Raw genomic sequence first — 23107 nt, forward strand, 5'->3', positions numbered from 1 at the left:
TATTGCTTAAAGTTAGGACTTGTTCTATTCTTTCCTCACATATAATATTATTCATTCAGAAATGGTATAGGTGTAAACAAGGTACAGATTCTTAAAGGAACATTCCAAACGTATAATGCACTTTAGCTAGTGCAGATAAATCAACCTTGTTGCACCCCCGGGTGTCAATAAGACAATTCGGTGGAGCTAAATGCAAGAGGCAGCAATTGCTCAGAGCACCTGCCTTGCAAAGACTTCTCGATGAGCTGCAATGGGAAGTCTGTCGTGGGGAAGAAGGCGATGGGGCTTACAAAGGCTGCAGACAAGAGAGCTGCAGCTTTCGTAATTTTTTTCTTTTTAGATATACACTCAACAAAAATGCATAATTGAATGCATGTTTTCATTGGTGGTATGTAGACTACAGTTTTTGTTATTTGGACAGTGGAGTGTCCCTTTAAGATAATATAGACAAAGACCAAAAATCAAATTCAGCTATCATCCAGTAGCCGTGCATAGAGCTGGGAAAACCAGACTTCACATGGACAAAACACGAAGCAGTGACAGGGATGTTCACAAGTTTGGTTTTAGAAATATCACATATTTGTGACAATATAGCAGAAATGTAAATAATTTCCGTTTAGTGAATAACCTTGTAACTCTTTTTTGTATTTCTGATGAAAAGAATGCCATCAATTCAGAAACCTCTTTAGCTCTATTTGTCAAAGTGTGGTTAACAGCGGCAGCAATGGTGGATGTAGGAGAGAGTATGAAGTTCTTTCTTGTTTGACCAACTTTGTCCCACCTATTGGTGATGCTATTTTAAACATTATCTACTGCTGTTAGTAGTGTAAATTTCCAGTGTGAAACACTTTTTCTCTATATCACAACCACTATCAGGCACTTTGCAATCCAAGCACCATGTCACACCATATATACCCAGTTTTAGAGTTCCTCGGGTGCACACACTCTTTCCAGTCTTCTGGAATTTGTACATTCCCCCATAATAGAGGCCATTTAGTTGCAGTATTAAAGGGACACTATAGTCACCTGAACAACTTTAGCTTAATGAAGCAGTTTTGGTGTATAGAACATGCCCATGCAGCCTCACTGCTCAATCCTCTGCCATTTAGGAGTTAAATCCCTAGGTTTATGAACCCTAGTCACACCTCCCTGCATGTGACTTGCACAGCCTTCCATAAACACTTCCTGTAAAGAGAGCCCTATTTAGGCTTTCTTTATTGCAAGTTCTGTTTAATTAAGATTTCCTTATCCCCTGCTATGTTAATAGCTTGCTAGACCCTGCAAGAGCCTCCTGTAAGTTCAATTTAGAGATTGAGATACAATTATTTAAGGTAAATTACCTGTTTGTCATGCAGGCTCTGTCAATCATAGCCAGGGGAGGAGTGGCTAGGGCTGCATAAACAGAAACAAAGTGATTTAACTCCTAAATGACAGTGAATTGAGCAGTGAAATTGCAGGGGAATGATCTATACACTAAAACTGCTTTATTTAGCTAAAGTAATTTAAGTGACTATAGTGTTCCTTTAATGCAAAGTTCTCCATGGGTACAGGTGCATTTTAAAGGTGAATATTACGAGTATGAAAAAATGTCAATAAAGCAATGTGACTGTTTTCTGCAAATTTTTGTTATTTATTAAAAAAATGTAATATTTAAGACTATATTTTTGTGGGGGTTTTTTTTGAGATTTTTTTTTTTTTAACATTATTAAGCCAGTGCGGCTCAGAGTGGCACTGCCACTGTAACGGATCGACGGGGACCCCGACTGGGTACCTCCGTTGAAGGATCCTCCTAGCGCTTCCTGAGGACTCCAAGCACTGCAGCAGACACCATAACCACCGTAGACTCCTCCAGAAAGCAAGGCAGGAACAAGCTCTTACAAGAGCTTAGTAGTGATTTAGCAAGGGAGTATGACAAGCATAGTGTAACGGCACCCCCAGGCATAAAAAGGGGTTAACAGCCGTTTAGGAGATATTCCCTTCCAGATATACAGGCAGCTACTGTAGACACCAATCCACCGAACCGGAGAAGTATATGAATGCTCTCAAACATACGAATGCTGTAAACAGCCGAATAGGAAAGAACCATACGAATAGGTTTACACTCCTAGCAGTAAAACTGGAACAGCATACAGTAAATCCCCCCAAGAACGAGACAAAGCTCCGTGTTGAGGGTCAAGCAGGAACAGCCAGAGCTGTGGGTTTATTGTTCTTATATACACATTAGTACCGCCCACAGGGTTTTGGAAAACAACCAATAAACACGTACAATACATTCAGACACTACCACACAAAATCCTCCCCTCTGCCTGTGATACAATTACCTTACACAATGGGTAATGTAATTATCACAGGCAGAGAAATACAGTTTTTCCACATTATTCATAACTTTAAAAGTATGCATCACATTCACATAAAACTTAAATTTTCAGAATCAGCATACTCCAAATACAAACATACATCAAAATCATACAAGTCTTCTATCCTTGAGATAATTGGGAAGTAATCCAATTATCTCCAAGGACAGAGGCAAAACTCCATTGAATACATGGCAGCAAAAGACAATAAAATACACAAGGTTACATTTATTACATAAAATACAGACATGCAACATATCCCCAGATAGCTTAGGTCTGAGTGCAGATTATTACTGAATGGCGGTCAGACCACACACATACAGTTCAACTGCCATGGAGCCAAAGTCTTTTATTACACGAATAGGTTCCATGGCACAGCTATCTGGGTTAAATGAGTTCATTCACTAAATCCGAGAATCTACCGAACGCCAGGGCAGTAATACATGAATAGACCTTTCTGCATCGGAAAATAAAGTATTTAAATGCTGGTCCATAGTCAAAAGGCGTCAGGCAGGCAGGCTCCTCCAATGCACAGTGGCAAGATTGGTCTCGTCACACATAGCAATCCCTTGTAGCAGATTCCCCCAATAAGAGAGGGCACTCCAAATTGAGGGTGCAGTAGAACTGACTGTACTGGCACATACAGCCTCTTTTATTCACATTCTACAAACATAGTACTGCCCACAGGGTTTTGAAGACAACCAATAAACATGTACAATACACTCAGACACTCCCACACAAAATCCTCACCTCTGCCTGTGATATAATTACTGAACACAAAGGTCTAACTTAATTATCACAGGCAGGAAAATGCAGTTTTACACAATATTCATAACTCTAAAAGTATACATCACATTCACATCAAACTTACATTTTCGGAATCAGCATACTCCAAATACATACGTCAAAATTATACAAATTGGTCCAGTGGGTCAAAAGTTAGTTCGACGTCCTTTGTGACCAAATGAAGCATGGCTTTTCTGCCCAAAACCAGTTCCACAGAGTCTTCTATCCTGGAGATAATTGGGAAGTAATCCAATTATCTCCAAGGACAGAGGCAAAACTCCATTAGTCACATGGTAGCAAAATACAATAAAATACATAAAAATATATAACTGTGCAGCTATTGCATAAAACAGGTACATTCAACATATCCCCAGATAGCTTAGATCTAAGCGCAAATAATTACTGAATGGCGCTCAGATCACATACATACAGTTCAATTGCCATGGAGCCAAAGTCTTTCACATAGTCTTTCATTATACGAATGGGCTCCATGGCATAGCTATCTGGGGTAACACTGCTCACATAGGGAAAGTACCGAATGACCCGGCTTTCGGGTCTTTGCAAGGGAAAATCAAGCATTTTAACATGGGGCCATAGTCACAGGGCAGGAGGCTGGCAATCAGTCTTCTGCAATGCCCAGTGGCAAAGCTGGTTCCGCCACATTTCTCCCCTTTCCCAAAAAGACTAACATGGTATCTGGCCTCCTGTCGGTCAGTGCCTTGGTTAGTCCAGCAACCTACCCTCAAAACATAGTCAGTAGTGCAGCCCGCCCACAATGAAAAGTTACTGCACCTGGGGAAACGTGCAGCCATTTTTTACACTGGAGACTGTTAATTAAGCTGCTGGGTTGCGATACTAACAAGCCTAGATTTTGTTTTTTATCCTTTTTCTTTCTTATATGAAAGTAGAATAAATTCATACGTACCTTATCCAATTCTGTATTGTATATTCAAGCAGGTCAGAGGTTATTTATGATATATGCTCAAAGACTATATATGCTATAATTACTTGTTTTTATGCTTGGACTAATCCCTCATTTATCTACAATTTGGACTTTAATGCAGTGCTGATATATAAGACTAAGGAATTGTCTATTAACTCTTTCCTGGATGTTTTAAATGTTTTAGAACTATACTGATATTTATATCTACATTTATTCTCTGTCAATATATCATATATTTAGTATTTATTAGTTACATGTTATAAGCTCCTGGATACCTTTATCTTTATATTTGTGAATACTTATGGGATTTGTTGAAACCCTACTTTTTCCAGTTTCAGAGCTTTTATCCTATTCTCTGTCTTATTCCCTCTTACACATTTTCTGATAGACATATCTTTTGAATATCAGGACCTATTACTATAGTCGGTAATGCAGCCCACCCACAATGAAAAGTTACTGCACCTGGGGAAACGTGCAGCCAGTCTTTGTCCAGGTGCTCCATCACGGCTGGCAGGCTGGCAATCAGTCTTCTCCAATGCACAGTGGCGAGGCTGGTTCCGCCACAGCCACTTTTCGTCTTTTAACCCCTTAAGGACACATGACATGTGTGACATGTCATGATTCCCTTTTATTCCAGAAGTTTGGTCCTTAAGGGGTTAACAATCTTTCTTTATGAAAAGCTTTTATGGAGTGGAATTTATTTGATATTGTTTTCAAGGTGTTTATGAGACAAAGTAAGGACAAGTTTTTCTCATGTAAATGTGACAGCGGGTAGAGCCTGCACATTGTCGCGGTTTCCCATCAGCCACCTATTGTGAAGGTAGATGGAACATGCATCTTATTGACTTTGGAATCTCCTGCAAATGCGTTCTTGGTAGGTGACATAGCAGAGCTGAGGAACATGGGGGCAGTGAAGACAACATTGATGTTGACAGAATTGAGAGTTTCAGGCAAGTTACAGTGCTGAGTATTATAGTTAGCCTATATCAGTAGTAAACCAGTGTACCAAAACAAATCTTAAAATGTGGCATTAACACATCAACCTCAGGGCTGTAATATGTAGAAAGTCATATTGTATTTCTTTTAACATTGCAATACATTTTGTTAATCACATCTAGAAATTAATTAAACTCGGTAAGTCAGTTTAGGTAGAGTTAGTAAATATGCATGCTGCATACATCTTGAATATGGCTGCAAATAAATGTGAAACTACAAAAAAAAGAACTGGTTGATCATTTAGAAGATATCTCATCTCATCTGGGGTGCGGGCCTGACAGGCAAGATGTCTGGTTGTGCTTCCTAAAAGCTCTGACTTTTCTGACCAAACCAGCACTGGATACAGCTCTGGGTGCCCAGAAGACTAAGCAGAAACCATCAGAGGCCACGGGGATACCCGTTTACAGCTGGTACACTGCAAAACTGCCTGGTCAGGAATGCGGCCTAGTTCAATGCAAAGTCTGGGGGAGGCAGCTGATCCCCCGACACGGGACACACTCGCACCAGAGAACCAACTGCAGGTCTGCTGCCCCCCCTTTGGACCGGTGGAGGTTATCCTGGTCCTCACTGTGGATACTTACCTCTACACCGCAGCATGATCCCATGCAGCCATGGAACGTACATGGGAAGACAGCCATAGCATTACCCTCGCAATCCAAGGACGGCACAGTGAGCCCTACAGCCTGTCTTAGTGGGCGAGCCGACTTCTCCACTAAGCTGGACGCAATCTTTGAGAATTTCTGGAGAAAATTGGCCCAGCGCCAAAAGCAGTTCGCTAAAGCTAAACAAAGCGACAACTCACCTCAGAGTTTCAGCCTAGCACGCAAAATGGCTGCTGTGCCAAACCTCCGGCGCCAACCTCACCATTCTACCTCCTATGCCAAACCTCGGATCCCCATATCTGCTGGGATTGCCCCTTCCTCTTCTGGGCTGGAAGTCCAATTGGAAGCACATCCTACCCATTGTCCATATATCCGGAGGCGCTACCGGGATTGGGAGCTCCCGGGGGCCCACTGTTTTACTGCATTGAGCAGGGGGACCCATGGACACAGGGAAGTGACTCCCATTTTAACCTGGGCTTAGGGATTGGTGCGGTCACAGCACTACCAGTGTGGACTCACTCGACAACAGATTCATTATGGTTCCCCGCGGTGTCCAGAGGTGGCAGGAGGCTGCTCAGCACTTTATACAGAGAACTCTCTATCACGACCCTCATGTGGTGTTGGCTGAACAGCAGCTGGAGATGCTACTTGTCATTTGTTACTAACATTGCACAGTGTTGTTTCAATTCATTTTAATTTTAACATCTTCTGTTTATTTCACCAGTACCCAGCGGTATATATACTCTAGCTATTCTGCTTAAACTATGACTAATAGCTACACACACATGACTTGCCTATTTTATCTTTAACACTTCATAGTCTATTATTGTCGATATTGCATGCTCACTTTACACATTTATATTACTCTGTTTACTTATTGAGACTAACTGGGTTTCCACTATTGATTTACCTACATTACTAGGTGTACCTCACTCATACGACCTAAAAGCCTTACCCTAGACAACAGCGACAGTCTCATTTAGCATCTGGATATGACTACTTAGCCTTCCTACGTTTTATTATAAAATTGTGCATTATTGTCAGTATGCTATCTACCTGTTTTTATATCTACCTTGCAATCGCTATTGTGGCATTGCAAGCTTGCATGTATTACTCTGCACAACAAAAATATATATATATATTTTATATTAATCCTGAGGAAAGTCCACAAGTTGGACTGAAACGTTGATCCTTATTTTAAATGACCAAATAAAGCATTGAAGATTTTATTTCTCAACCGTGAGTGCAGCTATACTTTTTGACATTTTCTGGATACCCTTGAGCCCAGGCTGGCACCCGGCAACGTTTCTGTAATATTACAGCTTGAGTACAGGGACGTTTTCTATATTTTCATTATATATATATATATATATATATATATATATATATATATATATATATATATATATATAATCAATACACAAGATCCAGCGCACTCTCCTATCCACTAAACAGCAACTTCAATGTTGACAGATTTTATTAGTTTGTAAAAGTTTTTTTTAAAAACACCTAATCTAGGCAAAAAAAATGGGGATTTAGTTACATTATATGATCATACATTGCATAAGCCTGCCACAACGTCAATGTACCCCATCTTTGGCAGGTCCTACTCTCACAGTCTAATGTCTGCTCTTATGAGATTAACCACTTACTTGGGAAAAAATTCCATCTGAGGCTCTCTGCAGTACAAGGCTAAATAGGGACCTGAGATGAGGCACCTGTAACAGGGAGGGGTGCAAAATCAAGGAGTTGGCTAGACTCCCAAATATATATAGGAAACATGGGGGGATGGTTGCACTCACCTAAACATGCTTAAATGGGGTGCTGCTGGGGGCCATATTATACAATAAACAATACACAAGATCCAGCGCACTCTCCTATCCACTAAACAGCAACTTCAATGTTGACAGATTTTATTCGTTTGTAAAAGTTTTTTTTAAAAAACATCTAATTTAGGCAAAAAAATGGGGATTTAGTTACATTATATGATCATACATTGCATAAGCCTGCCACAACGTCAATGTACCCCATCTTTGGCAGGTCCTACTCTCACAGTCTAATGTCTGCTCTTATGAGATTAACCACTTACTTGGGAAAAAATTCCATCTGAGGCTCTCTGCAGTACAAGGCTAAATAGGGACCTGAGATGAGGCACCTGTAACAGGGAGGGGTGCAAAACCAAGGAGTTGGCTAGACTCCCAAATATATATAGGAAACATGGGGGGGATGCTTGCACTCACCTAAACATGCTTAAATGGGGTGCTGCTGGGGGCCATATTATACAATAAACAATACACAAGATCCAGCGCACTCTCCTATCCACTAAACAGCAACTTCAATGTTGACAGATTTTATTAGTTTGTAAAAGTTTTTTTTAAAAACACCTAATCTAGGCAAAAAAATGGGGATTTAGTTACATTATATGATCATACATATATATATATTTTAATTAGTTATCTCATCCTCCTCCCTTAAAAACATCATATTGTCGAGTCTCAAAATGGATGGAGACCCTGCGGACTTTACTAAAATCATTAAATTGTCCAGTCTGGCATTCAGAAACTCAGATCCCTGGCTTGGGATCCAGACCCAAATCGTTACACTGTTCATCCCTTCTCCACCTGAAGAACCTTCCGGAGCTAAAACCTCCAACAACACTACCCGAATAGTAGTAGCAATAGTAGATTGGAATAGAAGGAGTTCTGTCCCATATTACAAGACCTCCTTGCCTAGAACAAACAGCCTGAAGAGACTGTGTTTGGCATGAATAAAGCACATACACTGTAAAGCTGGCCACTCATACTGAAATGCCCCAAAAAACGGTAGAGCCTGGTTGGAGAGATCTTCTGATCTCCACAAGCAGTCCAAGACTACACTGTTCAGTAAGCAATTTGCAATTTCCTATGTGTGACTGGACTTAAGGCGTATACAGTTGTAATCAAAATTATTTAGCCCCCATTCAAAATCAGGTTTATGTCAAAATTTACAGACTTTTAGCTGTTTGCAATGAACAATTGGAAATAACTCGACACAACGAATGCTTTAAGTGGTTTCCCCAAATCAACTGAAACTTATAATGACTTTTCCAATCCTACATTTATTCAATCCCAAACCTCTTTAGTACTTCGTAGTGCTCCCTTTTGCTGTTATGACCTGCTGGAAACGAAAACGAGATGCATAACCAGACACCAGAATCTGGCAGCATTCCAGAGGGATCTTCGCCCATTGCTCATGAGCAAATAGCCTCTAGTTCAGTAATATTTTTGGGTTTGCGTGCTGCAACCACTTCAAATACCACCAGAGATTTTCTACGGGGTTCAAGTCAGGTGGCTGTGGTGGCCACTGTAGAAATTCCAGGACTTCTTCTGCAACCAAGCCTTGTGGAATGTGAGGTATGCTTGGGATCATTGTCTTGTTGGAAGGTCCAATGACGCCCAAGCTTCAGCTTCCTCACAGATGGCATTTTCTCCTAGGATTTCCTGATACTTCAATTAATCCATTTTACCTTCCACACGCTGCAGGTTTCCAGTGGGATTTCTTCTCTTAACTTTGTGGACCATTTTCTTGTCTTAGCCAAATTTTTAAAATGTAGTCAAATGTGACACTCAACAAACCCCTAGAAAGTTCAGGTATTTCAAGTGTTCCAGCTCAAGTACAACAGGTGCAACTAATACAGTCTTTGATAAGTTGCATCAGGTGTGCTTGAGACAACACAAGTTTTGCGTTTTTGTGCGGTATTCCATTCAGGACGTTGAATAATTTTTAGAGTAGAGCAGTAATTTTAAGTTAAAATTTTTAGTAAAATTTGGGGGAACCACTTGAAGCATTGGTTGTGTTGAGCTATTTCAATTGCTTTTGTTTGATTTGTTCATTGCAAACAGCTGAAAGCCTATAAATTGGTATGGGTGCTATGTCCACCCATTTTAATCCTGCAGCTGAAAACATTCTTTGCAGGGTTAAAGGGACTCTCTAGTGCCAGGAAAACAATCCGTTTTCCTGGCACTGCAGGTGCCCTATCCCTCCCACCTCCCGTCCCGGTTGCTGAAGGGGTGAAAACCCCTTCAGTCACTTACCAAAGGCAGCGATGATGTCCCTCGTCGCTGCTTCTTGGTCCGCCGCCGCTCCTCCCCTTCCTCACGTCAGCCGGTGGGGGAGACTTATCACGCCCGCCGGCTGGGGAGACCTAATGCGCATGCGCGGCAATGCCGCGCAAGCGCATTAGACCTCTCCGTAGGAAAACATTGAAAATGCTTTTTAATGCTTTCCTGTGGGGATTTTAGCAACACTGGAGGTCCTCACATCACGTGAGGACGTGCAGCGACGCTATAGCACAGAAAACCTGTGCTATGGACCAGGAAGTGCCCTCTAGTGGCTTGTAGCGGAGAGCTGCTATTACACACGTTATCTCCACTTTAGATCCCAGTAAGGCTCAGGAACAAGTATTATAAATCCATACGGCAATAATTCCAGCAGGCAAAACAATCCAACAATATCCCAACATCAATCCCAATGACTGGACGACACACAGCATCAGGAGCAGAGCTGGCTTTTAATTTACACAACTTCCTTATAAAGCATTCTCCCATGCAAGGGAGGAGTTTGCAATAATTATTACAGTAGCCAATCATCCACGAGTTGCCACCCACACATCCCCTCCCCTTAGTGTGATACATAATCCCATTATACAGGACACACATTCCTTGAGTTTCTGCATGTTCCCCGTAAACATAGGGGTACACCTTTAAATGTTACATCCCCTGGTAGCCCTGATCTGGGTGAGACACATATCCAAAAATCACCCAGATCGGTCCAGGGGTTCGGGAAATTTATGGAAGTTCTAAAATGACCGACCGCACTGATCTTAACAGCCGAAAAGGGTTCCATGTGTTTTGGCCCTGCGGTCGGTCACAGAAAAGGGAATATAACACACGAATGGCTTATGTTAGGAGAGCTGGGACGGTTTTGGGTAATTTCCCTTGTTCGTGGATTTCAAACTACCGAACAGGAAGCCGTTCGGTAGTTTGTATACGAATTGGTGGCAGTATGGAGGTCTCCGATTTGGGTTCCAGACACTCGACGGCAAAACACCGCTGTTTGGGAGTTTAAAATGGCCGCCGCCACGTGCTGCCACATGTTCGTCTCCCGAATGGTGGCCACCCAGAGAACAAAGAACCCACTACACGAACCGCCAATTACCGTTTGCAACATTGTTGCGAACAGTAATTGGAGGCACACTTGCTCCTGGGGTGGTCTGATTGTTCGGTAGTTTCACTCGCATAGTAACTGGAGTGATTCTACCGAACAATCAGACGAAAGCTACATATACTTCACATATACAGGTACAATTCAACCGAACACATAGACATAAATGCAATTTTTAGGACAGTCCAATGCCACCCACTACACTGCCCCCCTTGCCCACAAGCCAGCATACACAGTCTGATCCAACACGGATCGGCTTGGGGATGTCCGGGCGGCTCACGGATCATTTTTCAAGGTCAGTTTGTCTGGACAACCCGTCAGCATTACCATTCTGTTTTCCCGGGCGGTACTGGATGTTAAAGTCAAACGGCTGCAGTGCCAAACTCCAGCGCAGCAGCCGGGCATTGTCCCCTGCCACCCGGTTTAACCATACTAACGGGTTGTGATCCGTAAGCAGGGAAAAGGACTGTCCATACAAATAGGGTTGCAATTTCTTTAAGGCCCACACCACAGCCAGGCACTCCTTCTCGATGGCAGCGTAGCTCACTTCTCTAGGTAATAGTTTCCGGCTGATGTAGGCTACGGGATGTTTTCCGCCATCGGCCCCGACTTGGCTTAATACTGCCCCCAATCCAAACATAGAAGCGTCTGTGTGAACAAGAAAACGTTTAGTTGGATTGGGAGCTGCCAAGGTCAGTGCATTTTTCAAAAGTTGGAATGCCTGCTCACACTCCGGGGTTCAGGTTACTTGGCGGGGAAGATTTTTGCGGGTAAGGTCAGTAAGGGGTTTGGCCAGGGTGCTATAGTTGGGCACAAACTTCCTGTAATACCCAGCTGTCCCTAGAAAAGCTAGTACTTGGGTCTTTGTCCTGGGGATTGGCCATTGGGCTACGGCCTCTACCTTTGCGGGTTCAGGCTTCTGCTTCGCGCAACCTACTCGGTGTCCGAGGTACTGTACCTCAGCCATACCTATATTGCATTTAGCAGGTTTTAAGGTTGATCCTGCTTCCCCGATTCTATCTAACACTGCTCCTATGTGGGCCAGATGTTCCTACCAGGTATTGCTAAAGATAGCAATGTCATCTAAATAGGCACATATGTAATATTGAAACCCATCTAGGAGCTGGTCCACCATCCTCTGGAAGGTAGCCGGTGCGTTTTTCATCCCAAACGGCATCACCTTAAATTGGTACAAGCCGAATGGGGTAACAAAGGCGGACTTAGGGATGGCGTCCGGGGCCAGGGAAATCTGCCAATACCCCTTACAAAGATCAATGGTTGTGAGGTATTGGCCCCTGGCCATCCGGTCTAACAGTTCATCTATCTTAGCTTAGGTACGAGGACTACAGGGGAGGCCCAGGGGCTATCTGACTGCTCAATCACCCCCAGTTGGAGCATCTCATCGATCTCCTTGCGCATATTCTCCCTTACTGCTTCAGGGATGCGGTAAGGCGTCTGGCGCATGGGAAGCTGCCCTGGGTTTTCTACCTGGTGAGTGGCCAGAGGAGTGTACCCAGGTATATTGGAGAAGGTATCTTGTTTCTCCCTTAGTAACTGTTGTACCTCGGTACGCTCCTGTGGGCTCAACCGATCTCCCAGCGTAACCTCCCCTAGATCCCCAGACAGCCGACCGTCCCCCAGCAGATCTGGGAGGGGAAGGCTGTCGAACTCCTCAGAGGAGGGGGCACAAATGGCTGTCACCTCCTCTGAACGTTCCTGGTAGGGCTTCATCATGTTCACATGAATCATGCGTCGCCCTCCATTTCTGGCGCAGGGGCCAATTATATAGGTGGTGTGTCACATCTTTGTTCCACCACTTTATAAGGGCCCTGCCAGGCGGCCTGTAACTTATCATGTCGGACAAGCTTTAAAATTAAAACTTTCTGCCCAACCTGGAAGCTACGGTCCCTGGCGCCCCGATCATACCATGTGCGTTGGCGAGTCTGAGCTGCCTGGAGGTTCTCCCTTACCAACTTATTCAATGCTTCCAGACGATCTTGAAATGCCAGCACATATGGTATGATGGGGGTACCGTCTGCGCTCCGGTCTCCCTCCCAGTGCTCCCTAAACAGGTCAAGGGGTCCTCTTACCCTCCTCCCGAATAATAATTCAAATAGGTAAAACCCGGTCGATTCTTGCGGCACCTCCCGGTAAGCGAATAGGAGATGGGGCATGAATCTCTCCCAGTCCCTATGGTGTCTGCGAAGGTTCGGAGCATTTGTTTCAATGTTCCATTGAACCGCTCACATAGCCCATTGGTCTGGGGATGGTATGGAGCACTGATTATAGGCTTGATGTCACAGAATTTCCAGAGGTGCTGGGTAACTTCCGCAGTGAACTGGGTGCCCTGATCCGAGATGATCTCCCTGGGTAACCCCATCCTGGAGAAAATCTGCATCAGGGCCTCAGCCACTGTTTCTGCATGAATGTTAGTCAAAGCCACCGCCTCTGGATATCTGGTGGCATAGTCTACGACCGTTAAAATATACTTTTTACCAGATGGGCTGGGTCGCTGAAGGGGGCCTATTAAATCTACAGCTACTCTACTGGATGGCTCCTCAATTATGGGTAGAGGATGCAGTTTTGCCTTCCGCCGGTCCCCCCTTTTCCCTACCCGTTGGCATGTGTCACAAGTACTGCAGTACCTACGGACTTCCTGGCTAACTCCCGGCCAAAAGAATCTTTGGGTCAGTCGGTGCCGGGTGCGACTGACCCCCAAATGTCCGGATAACGGAATATCATGCGCTATCCGGAGTAATTCAGATCGGTACCGCTGTGGTACTACTAGCTGCCTCATGACTATCGGGTCTGACCCAGCTACCTGCTTGTCAGACTCCCTATACAGCAACTGTTTATCCCATACAAATCTTTCGCCCTCCCCCCCAGGTGGGTCTGAGGTGACCTTGTCTCTATAGACCTGTAATGTGGGGTCAGTGATCACCTCAGCCGCAAATTCGGTAGGGGGAGCCCAGGGGATACATTCTAAGGGAGGGGAAGGATCTCTTACCTGGACCTCCGGGAGTGTGTTGTAGTCCTGGGTGCAGGCCTGTTGTTGAGTGACCACTGGGTGTGCCTCTCCAGTTGCTGGTGCCTGGGGCTCAAAAGCAGAAGTGAGTTTGCCCAGATCATTCCCCAGCAAAACCTCCGCCGGCAATTGTGGCATTAACCCCACTTCCACATTACCAAACCCCGCTCCCCAATGCAAATGTACCCGAGCTGTGGGTAGCCGGTATACTGCTCCCCCGCTACCCCGACTGCTACAGTTCGGCTGGTCTTGGCTTGCTCTGGTACCAAGTGACTTTTGACTAGAGTTATGGTGGCCCCAGAGTCGCGGAGCCCTTGGTCTGCTTTCCCCTCCAGGTAGACAGTCTGTCAATGATGTTGACGGTTGTCTGCATTCGCTTGTACGGGATCTGCTTCATGTAACACTTCCCATTGTTCCACAGTAGTGATGGGGATGGTTGAGCCATATGGAGTTGGTGTCTCAGGTTGGTAGCAGTGAGCTGCTGCTCGAGGTGGTGGAGGTGGTGGACCTAGCCTTATCCAGGTAGATCGGTCTCGCAGCTGAGGGCACTCTCTCTTGTAGTGTCCCCACCTCTGGCAGTGGTGACATGGCCCAGAGCTAGGCTGACAAAATCGCGGTTGTGCAGCCGGTGGTGGTGGTGGTAGTGGTCGTGGTGGTACTGTGGGGTAGTTTGTCCCCCCAAAGGATTTTACTGGGATTTTTGGGACTACCGTTTTTTGCTGCCTGCGATCATCCAGGGAGTCGTCTGCTTTCCTAGCCGCCTCTGTGAGGGATGTAGGGTTACGGTCCCTTACCCATTCCTGGACATCTGTTGATACCCCATCATAAAATTGTTCCATCAGTATTACGTCCTCCATGGACCGTGCTTTGCTAGCTTGTACCCATCCAAGGGCCGCCCGCTGTAGTCTGCAAGTCCACTCAGCATGCAAGTCTTTCTCAGCTTTCTTTAACTCTCTGAACCGCCTTCGGTATGCCTCTGGTGTGATGGCATACCGGGCCAGTATAATTTATTTTACTCTACTGTAGTCCCGGATTTCCTCGTCTGGTACAGTATGATAAGCTTCTGCTGCTCTCCCAGTTAAACGCCTAGCCAAAATGGCAACCCAATCTTCTGCACTGATCTTATGCAAGGCACACAGTCTTTCAAAATCCTGGAGGAATGCATCTATGTCCTCCTCTGCCTCCACATAATTTTTAAAAGCTTGGTACGGTATTTTTGTCTTACCCTCTGTGTTGGTAGTGGTTGCTGTGTTTCTCTCTGTAGCCTGTGGTGGTCTTTGGCGTAGTATAAATTCCTGTACTTCGGTCATAGTCCTGGAGATAATGTCAGCCGTTGGATTTTCTCCATAGAAGGCCAGCCTAAATTGTAGCTGCCTTTGAAATTCTTCTTGTTCAGATCCATCTGCTGAATTTTGCTGTTCAGGGATTGCCCTGCACTCAGTTTGGTATTCTGCCATAACCTCTGCAATGAGAGTTGCTTGCTGCAATACCTCTTGCTTCCAGTAGGTCTTTTAGCGTGGATCTTTTTATCTTAGCATAATCACTCTCCATCCGTATTCCATTAGTCCTTGTTCCTTTGTGAGTCTGGATCCCAGCGCTGCCAACCAATGTAGCGGAGAGTAACAGTAAGGCTCAGGAACAAGTATTATAAATCCATACGGCAATAATTCCAGCAGGCAAAACAATCCAACAATATCCCAACATCAATCCCAATGACTGGACGACACACAGCATCAGGAGCAGAACTGGCTTTTAATTCACACAACTTCCTTATAAATCATTCTCCCATGCAAGGGAGGAGTTTGCAATAATTATTACACTAGCCAATCATCCATGAGTTGCCACCCACACATCCCCTCCCCTTAGTGTGACACAAAATCCCATTATACAGGACACACATTCCCTGAGTTTCTGGATGTACCCGTGGTAGCCCTGATCTGGGTGAGACACATATCCAAAAATCACCCAGATCGGACCAGGAAATTTATGGAAGTACTAAAATGACCGACCGCACTGGTCTTAACAGCCCAAAAGGGTTCCATGTGTTTTGGCCCTGCGGTCGGTCACAGAAAAGGGAATATAACACACGAATGGCGGGGGGGGCGGAGCCGAGCCGAGTAACAGACTGGACGCACTCTCCACGAGCTCCCGCAGTGCAGGCCCAAAATTAACGGATTACCCGAGCCCAAATGCTGCGATCCACTCAAGCACCAGCCCATGGGCAAGAGAAGGCAGCCACGGTCATGCCGACATCACAAGTAACACCCGACCCGACCGGGAAAAGTGGCAGCAAGCTGAGGCCTAGAGGAGGCGCGGAGGAAGGACGGCCGCCTTCCCGCCAGATGCCACCCGCAATGCACGAGTGCAAACCACGCACCCCCCCCCCTATGGACCGGTGGGGGATATCCCGGTCCCCGCCAGGTGGGTTGCCCCGAACCACACACCCGACGACAGGCATACAGACCTACACAAGCGAGAGGGAGAAGGGTGCACCTAAGATGGCGGATCAAGCAGTCATAAGAGTGTCTAACAAACGACGACAACATCAGGGTGTGGCAGATACCGGGAACCGAGCAATAGACCCCATTACTGCGATCTTCGAACGCTTCTGGGCCAAGCTGCAGGCGTGTTTGCAGCCTGAAGAGCCTCGCCGACACCTTACCATACGAGCTGGAGTCGCAAGTAAGCAGAGGAATGGGAGTCCGCCTCAGGGCCACTCTAAGACCCACGCTACCACATCACCCACCCGTGGCCCTCCCGGGCTGAGAGCAGCGCGGGGCGCTCCCCAGAGGTGCCGGCCACACTGGCGGAGTACAAAGCAGCGACCACCCAAGCGACCTGGCAAGACTCCCCGCACCACCCCGAAGGGGTTGAGCCTGGGCCACGATGGCTCCCAGGCTCACGGCCGACTAGCACCAGCTCTCGCACAGCTCCGGGGCGGGAGAGGACTCCCGGCTCTGAACCACTGCGGCATTACCCAGCTGAGACGTAATCCAGGAAGAAGGCCTACACCCGAACACACTGTATCCCGACACAGCTCACTTGCTCTATCAGCCTACCGACCATGCGGTTGCAGGTACGTGACCTGCGGTGGGCAAACTCGAGACACTGTCGAGAGACAGCCTGCCCAAGTGTGGCAACGCGTGCCTTACTGCACGAGAACAGGAGACGGGACTTACCTGACACAAGGCATAGGCTGACGGGCCCGCAAGACATGTCTGCTATGTTGCAACCACTATGTTTACACCACATATGGGACTTTAAAGGAATGTATGCTGAAGCATGTTTTATATTGCCCAGTGGCATTTCCTAGTTGTTTGCCTCACCAGTTCTAATTTTGCATGTTTCTCTTACTGTTTATACCTGTTAGCGTCAAATTTTAAATGTCATTTAATTGCATGAAGCTTATAGCCTACTATTTGCAATCACGTATGATGCAGTATGTATCCTAGTAATGCCTTAACAAGAGTAGGGACGGTAAAGTACAGCTTAGAGCAATGTGCCCTTTATCAGTCTCAATACCTTAATGAGATATACTAGGTCATAAAGTTAATGAGAACTAAGGAAAGTCTAGCCAAACTTAAAGCGCAGAATTATTAAACGTACTGGTTACATTAAAGTTATCATATTATAAAAATTGTGCAGTTTAACCTAATGCTCCTATTGTTACAAGTGAATATTCGCTCAAGGATTGCTCTTGGGGCACCACGAGCCTGTCTGTCATTTTGTCATTGCACAACAAAAATAAAGAATGTAAAAAAAAAAATAACACACGAATGGCTTATGTTAGGGGTTTTGGGTAATTTCCCTTGTTCGTGGGTTTCAAACTACCGAACGGGAAGCCGTTCGGTAGTTTGTATACGAATTGGCGGCAGTATGGAGGTCTCAGCGGTGTTTGCCTAACCGAGTGTCCGATTTGGGTTCCAGACACTCAACGGTAAACACCGCTGTTTGGGAGTTTAAAATGGCCGCCGCCACGTGTTCGTCTCCCGAATGGCGGCCACCCAGAGAACAAAGAACCCACTACACGAACCGCCAATTAACCGTTTGCAACATTGTTGCGAACAGTAATTGGAGGCACACTTACTCCTGGGGTGGTCTGATTGTTCGGTAGTTTCACTCGCATAGTAACTGGAGTGATTCTACCGAACAATCAGTCGAATGCTACATACACTTCACATATACAGGTACAATTCAACCGAACACATAGATATAAATGCAATTTTTAGGACAGTCCAATGCCATCCGCTACATGGCTGTCTAGTAGACAGCCACTAGAGGAGGAGTTAAACCTGCAAGGTAATTATTGCAGTTTATGAAAACTGCAATAATTACAGTTGCAGGGTTAAGGGTAGTGGGAGTTGGCACCCAGACCACTCAAATGGGCAGAAGTGGTCTAGGTACCTGGAGTGTCCCTTTAACCTGCCTCTAGCATACGGACAGCCACTAGAGGCACTTATGTGTAATAGTGTAAACTCCACTGTTTCTATCAGATGGTCTCAGAGAGACCATGTGATTAGCGCAGCATTTTCCTGCGCATGCATAATAATATTTTATTTAGGCTCTGTAAAAAGCTTCGACTGCTTTCGGTACTTGAATAAAGACGAGTGTTATTAAGGGAGTGTTTGAAAACTGTCTCTGTGGTCTTCAATGTTTGAAGTGAGTGAAGCAGAGAAAACCACAGAGACTGTCTGTTTTTAAACACCGTTTTATAAAAAAAAAAATCTATGTGCTTTCAAAATTTGATAAATAGATTAGTAGATTAAAAAATTGTTTTGAGGGGACATTTGTCCTTTAACTTAATTAAAAGACATGAGAGACACCTGTGTCAGATACTGCTTTTGACCCCTAGTGGTCAGGTCCAGCATACATATGGGGCATATAATGTTCAGAGACATATCTAGTTCTCATACTACTGATGTAGAATTATTAAAAAGTCTTTATTGTACTTGTATTGAATTATTCCACTAACTCCATTTTAACCTGATGCTGTGACAAATCCTCCATTTTGTCCTCATAACCTGACTTCTCCATATGAAAACTACATTACATGACAGAATTGCTCAGCACATCTAACACAATAGACAAAGACTGTATTTTTCCATAAAGACATGATTAACACAGGAATTGCTGACTTTCCCTTAACTTGCAACATAGTATAAATTGAAGGCCATGAGAACACTGTAGTAATTAAATGTTCTATTCATAAGAGACCTTGCACCTGACCACGAGATCTGACATCACCGACCGTGTAAAATGACGCTCAAGACCCCCTTGTCCCCACCCGTGTCCAAAATAATACCACCTCTTGGTGGGTGGACACGAAGCTAACCACTTAGTTTTTGATCCAATTAATAATATTGATGGGTGGACACTGATATAGTCACATAACGTTTAATCCAATTAATGATGTTTATTTGTTATTATCTGATATTCAATGATGATGTCATTTTGCTTTTAAAAAGATCTGCACAACTGTTTTCCAACCAGATTGCATTAAATTTTCTGAAGTGCTTTTAACCTGAACTCCATGTGTCAGTGTGAGCTTACTTCTGCGTATACGCAATTTAATCATCTCAGATTTGGACAGGAACAGATAGACATTTAAACATATTTGTTTATTTCTAAATTAATCTACATCAATTTGGCTCCCAACGTGGGGCATCGGGCTATGACCTCTGGCCGGTGAGCCGTCCTAAGGAAGACAAGGTTGGACGGGGGAATCCTGGGGGTAGGAAAGGAGATTGATCACCTCCAGGTACACGGTAGAGACTTCTGCAGAGCCACCGGTATGTTCCGGCCCCTTTGATTGACCCGTCCACGTGTCTGTGACTGCTTCCCGGGAGGACATCAAAGACAGGTAATATCTTGCCCGGTGTCTCGTTACTCATTTGTTTACCTGCATTTTAGTCTATCTGTTGCCTGGGTGTGTTCGAGTTGTGTTTGAATTGTTTGCCTGTTTCCCCATTTTGAGATAAAGGGGGGGTGGACCTGCAGGGGATTTGCCTGGGGTTCTGTCTTGCTTGTTTTCCCCTTTTTGGGATAAAGGGGGGTGGACCTGAGGGGACTTGCCTGGGTCTTCAGTTTGCCTGTCTATCTGTTTGTATTTTCCCCCTTTTGGGATAAAGGGGGGTGGACCTGAGGGGATTTGCCTGGGTCTTCTGTTGCCTGTTTTACCCCTTTTAGGAACCACGGTGCTGTGGTTGTAGGAAAAAAGGGGGGTTGACCTGTGGATGTGTTCCTGGGGGTCATCTTTTCCTGTTTAACTCTTTTAGGAGCCTCGTGGCTGGGGCTGTAGGGAAAAAGAGGTGTGTTGGATCTGTGGAGATTGTGTAGACTCATAGTTTCCTGGGGATCCTTCTGGTGTCACTTTGATAGCCTAGCTAGCTTCTCTGTGCACGTTACTCTGCTTGCAGAGTGGTGGTACCCTCCAGCTTTGAGCGCTGAGCTGGAGCCATTCCAATTTTTTATTTGTGGTGGATGAATTCGGGCAGGCATTGCTGTCTTCATCGCCACGGAGTAGTGAGACTTATAAAGTGGGTTTTTTATAGGGGCACTACAAGGGTGAGGGTAGCGCAGACACTATTAGTGGGCTGCTGTGTCAAGGGAGGCTGGCGGAACTCGGACCGGTGTCAGTTGTTTTCCGCGGCCGTAGGTAGTGGAGACACTACGGGATTGAGGGAGGTGACTTTGGAGTAAGCACACGAGTAAAGGAAAGGAATTACTGTTGATTTCATTTGAACTGTGATGCATGCACTGTATTTCAACTGTATTGTTGTCTTGTTTGTTTAATGAGGAGTCTCATGAACTCCTGTGTCTGTCTCTAAGGATTTTTCCTTGCCTTTTCCCTTTTCTATACTTCCTATATTATTATTCTATCCTCTCCTATTTCTATTGTGAGAGAAGTGACTGGTCACACACTTCTCACCTCGCTCCAATTAGTGACTAGTCTACGTTTTGGGAAGACGCACTTGGGGGGGACCCACCCCTCTCGAGTGTCAGTCCACCATTGTAGACACTGTTTAAAACCTTTTTACCCTATATCTGGGACGCCTGTATAGGAGGGGAATGGAACAGGGTTAGAAAAGCCCAATAAGGGCTGGCTAGCGCGTGTGATCTAGTTGAAGATAGAGATTGCTAAAGTGTGTAAAATTGCTGTGCCTTCATGTGGTAGATTACTGACAGAGAAGAAAGCAAGCTTACTGGTACAGAGTAGCAATGCTATTCAGCAGGAAGGTTGGGCTGAGGAAGAACTAGATCACAAAGGGTTAAGAATATATGTATATTATAATAATTGTTTTTGTATTTTGTGTTAGCCATTACCCTGGTAGAGGGTGGGGGTTTTGTATTGAGTTTCACTGAGAGTATTATTAAATGTTGTGTTTTTGTGTCTCTTTGCTTTTGCAATAATTGTAACGTAACTGTCTTCCCAGCACTGACATGGTTAAAATGTCATGCTTGCAGCCCCCCCTACCTCTTGTTTCTCTCCCTCTCTCCTCCTACCCCTCCCTTTTTGCCTTCTGTGAGACAGGGGAGGGAGGAGGAGGGGGGGGGGGCGTGGTTGCGACTCAGTGCGATTCAGATTTGTGTTTCGTAGAGTTATTACTGATAAGACTTAGCAATGGAATTTTTGCTAGAAAATATTCTAATTGTGTATTTTGCTACTTACATAAGAGTGATGTGTCGTATGGAACGCTTTATGGGAGGTTTCTAGGGTTTGTGTGTTGTTGCTGCTGCCATTTGTGAGACGCCAGCAGGTTCCGTGGCGTTGTATATGTATTTGGACGTGTTGAGTGATTAATAGCTGGTGAATGATGGGGGAGGTTGGTTGCATCCCGTGAGTTTATTTATTTATTTATTTTTTTTAATTTTTTTTTTTTTTTGCACCATGTTATTTCAAAGCTTCACGGGCTGTTAAATGTATAATGCTTTCATTTGTCAGCTGAAATGCCCTAAAAGAAAATGGCCCCTAGAATAAAAGAAGGTTGTCCTTAGTACCCACACCTCCTCCTGCCCTCACTCTGCCCTTACCATATCAGTGAGGTCATATCCGCCCGTGTATTGTGTCATGCTCATCCTATCTTAAAGACATGCTGTCTTCCTTAATTCCCATATATTATGAACAAAAAAGAACATTTACTAAAAGAAAGTTCTAATAAACCAAGATCTCTTGAACAAATGAATAAGCCAAGTTTAAAGACTGACTAACATAATTTTTGTTGTAAGCCCAGATATTTTATTATTGCATATGCATAGGAATTGAGACTTTGGGCATTATAGTATATTAATTCTAGATCTGTTACTAGCAGCAAGTGCTTAGCCTTATGCCTATCCCACGCATGCTTAAACACTTCTACTGAGTTAACCTCTACCACTACAACTGGAAGGCTATTCCATGTATCCACTACCCTCTCAGTAATGTAATGCTTCCTGATATTATTTTTAAACCTTTGTCCCTCTATTTTTGAGACTATGTCCTCTTGTTATGGTAGTTTTCCTTCTTTTAAATATAGTCTCCACTTTTACTGTGTTGTTTCCCTTTATGTATTTAAAATGCTTTTATCATCTTTTCACCAAGCTATACCTGTCAAGATCCTTTAACCTTTCCTAGTGAATTTTACCCTGCAATCCGTGAACCAGTTTAGTAGCCCTTCTTTGAACTCTCTCTAAGGTATCCATATCCTTCTGAAGATATGGTCTCCAGTACTGTATCCAGTACTCTAAGTAAGGTCTCACCAGTGTTCTGTACAATGGCATGCGCACTTCCCTCTTCCTATTGCTAATACCTCTCCCTATGCAACCAAGCATTCTGCTAGCATTCCCTGCTGCTCTATTACATTGTACATTGTCATTAACAGCCAGAAACTGGAGAACAAGAAATGTGAATTAATGTATAGCCTTTTATAAGCTTAACAAAATCTCCATTATCTTTTCCATTTATTTTCCAGAAGACAATGTTATTTGTCTATTTCGTATGTTTTAAAAATACATTATCAGTGAAGAGTAGAATAAATTTTATCCCATTTGCGAGACATAAAATTGTGATAATGTATATTTGTGATATAAGTAGAAATTACATTTTGAGATGTTAGATATAAATTATTAAATTAAGAACGAGAGTCAGGGATAGCGTCTGTCTCCGCGGGCACAAGACCCCGTGTGGAGAAGTGGTGGGCAAGCCATCATGGGCCACCCATGG

The sequence above is a fragment of the Pelobates fuscus genome, chromosome 6 (genome assembly GCF_036172605.1).
Source record: "Pelobates fuscus isolate aPelFus1 chromosome 6, aPelFus1.pri, whole genome shotgun sequence".
In the NCBI taxonomy this organism is placed as follows: domain Eukaryota; kingdom Metazoa; phylum Chordata; class Amphibia; order Anura; family Pelobatidae; genus Pelobates; species Pelobates fuscus.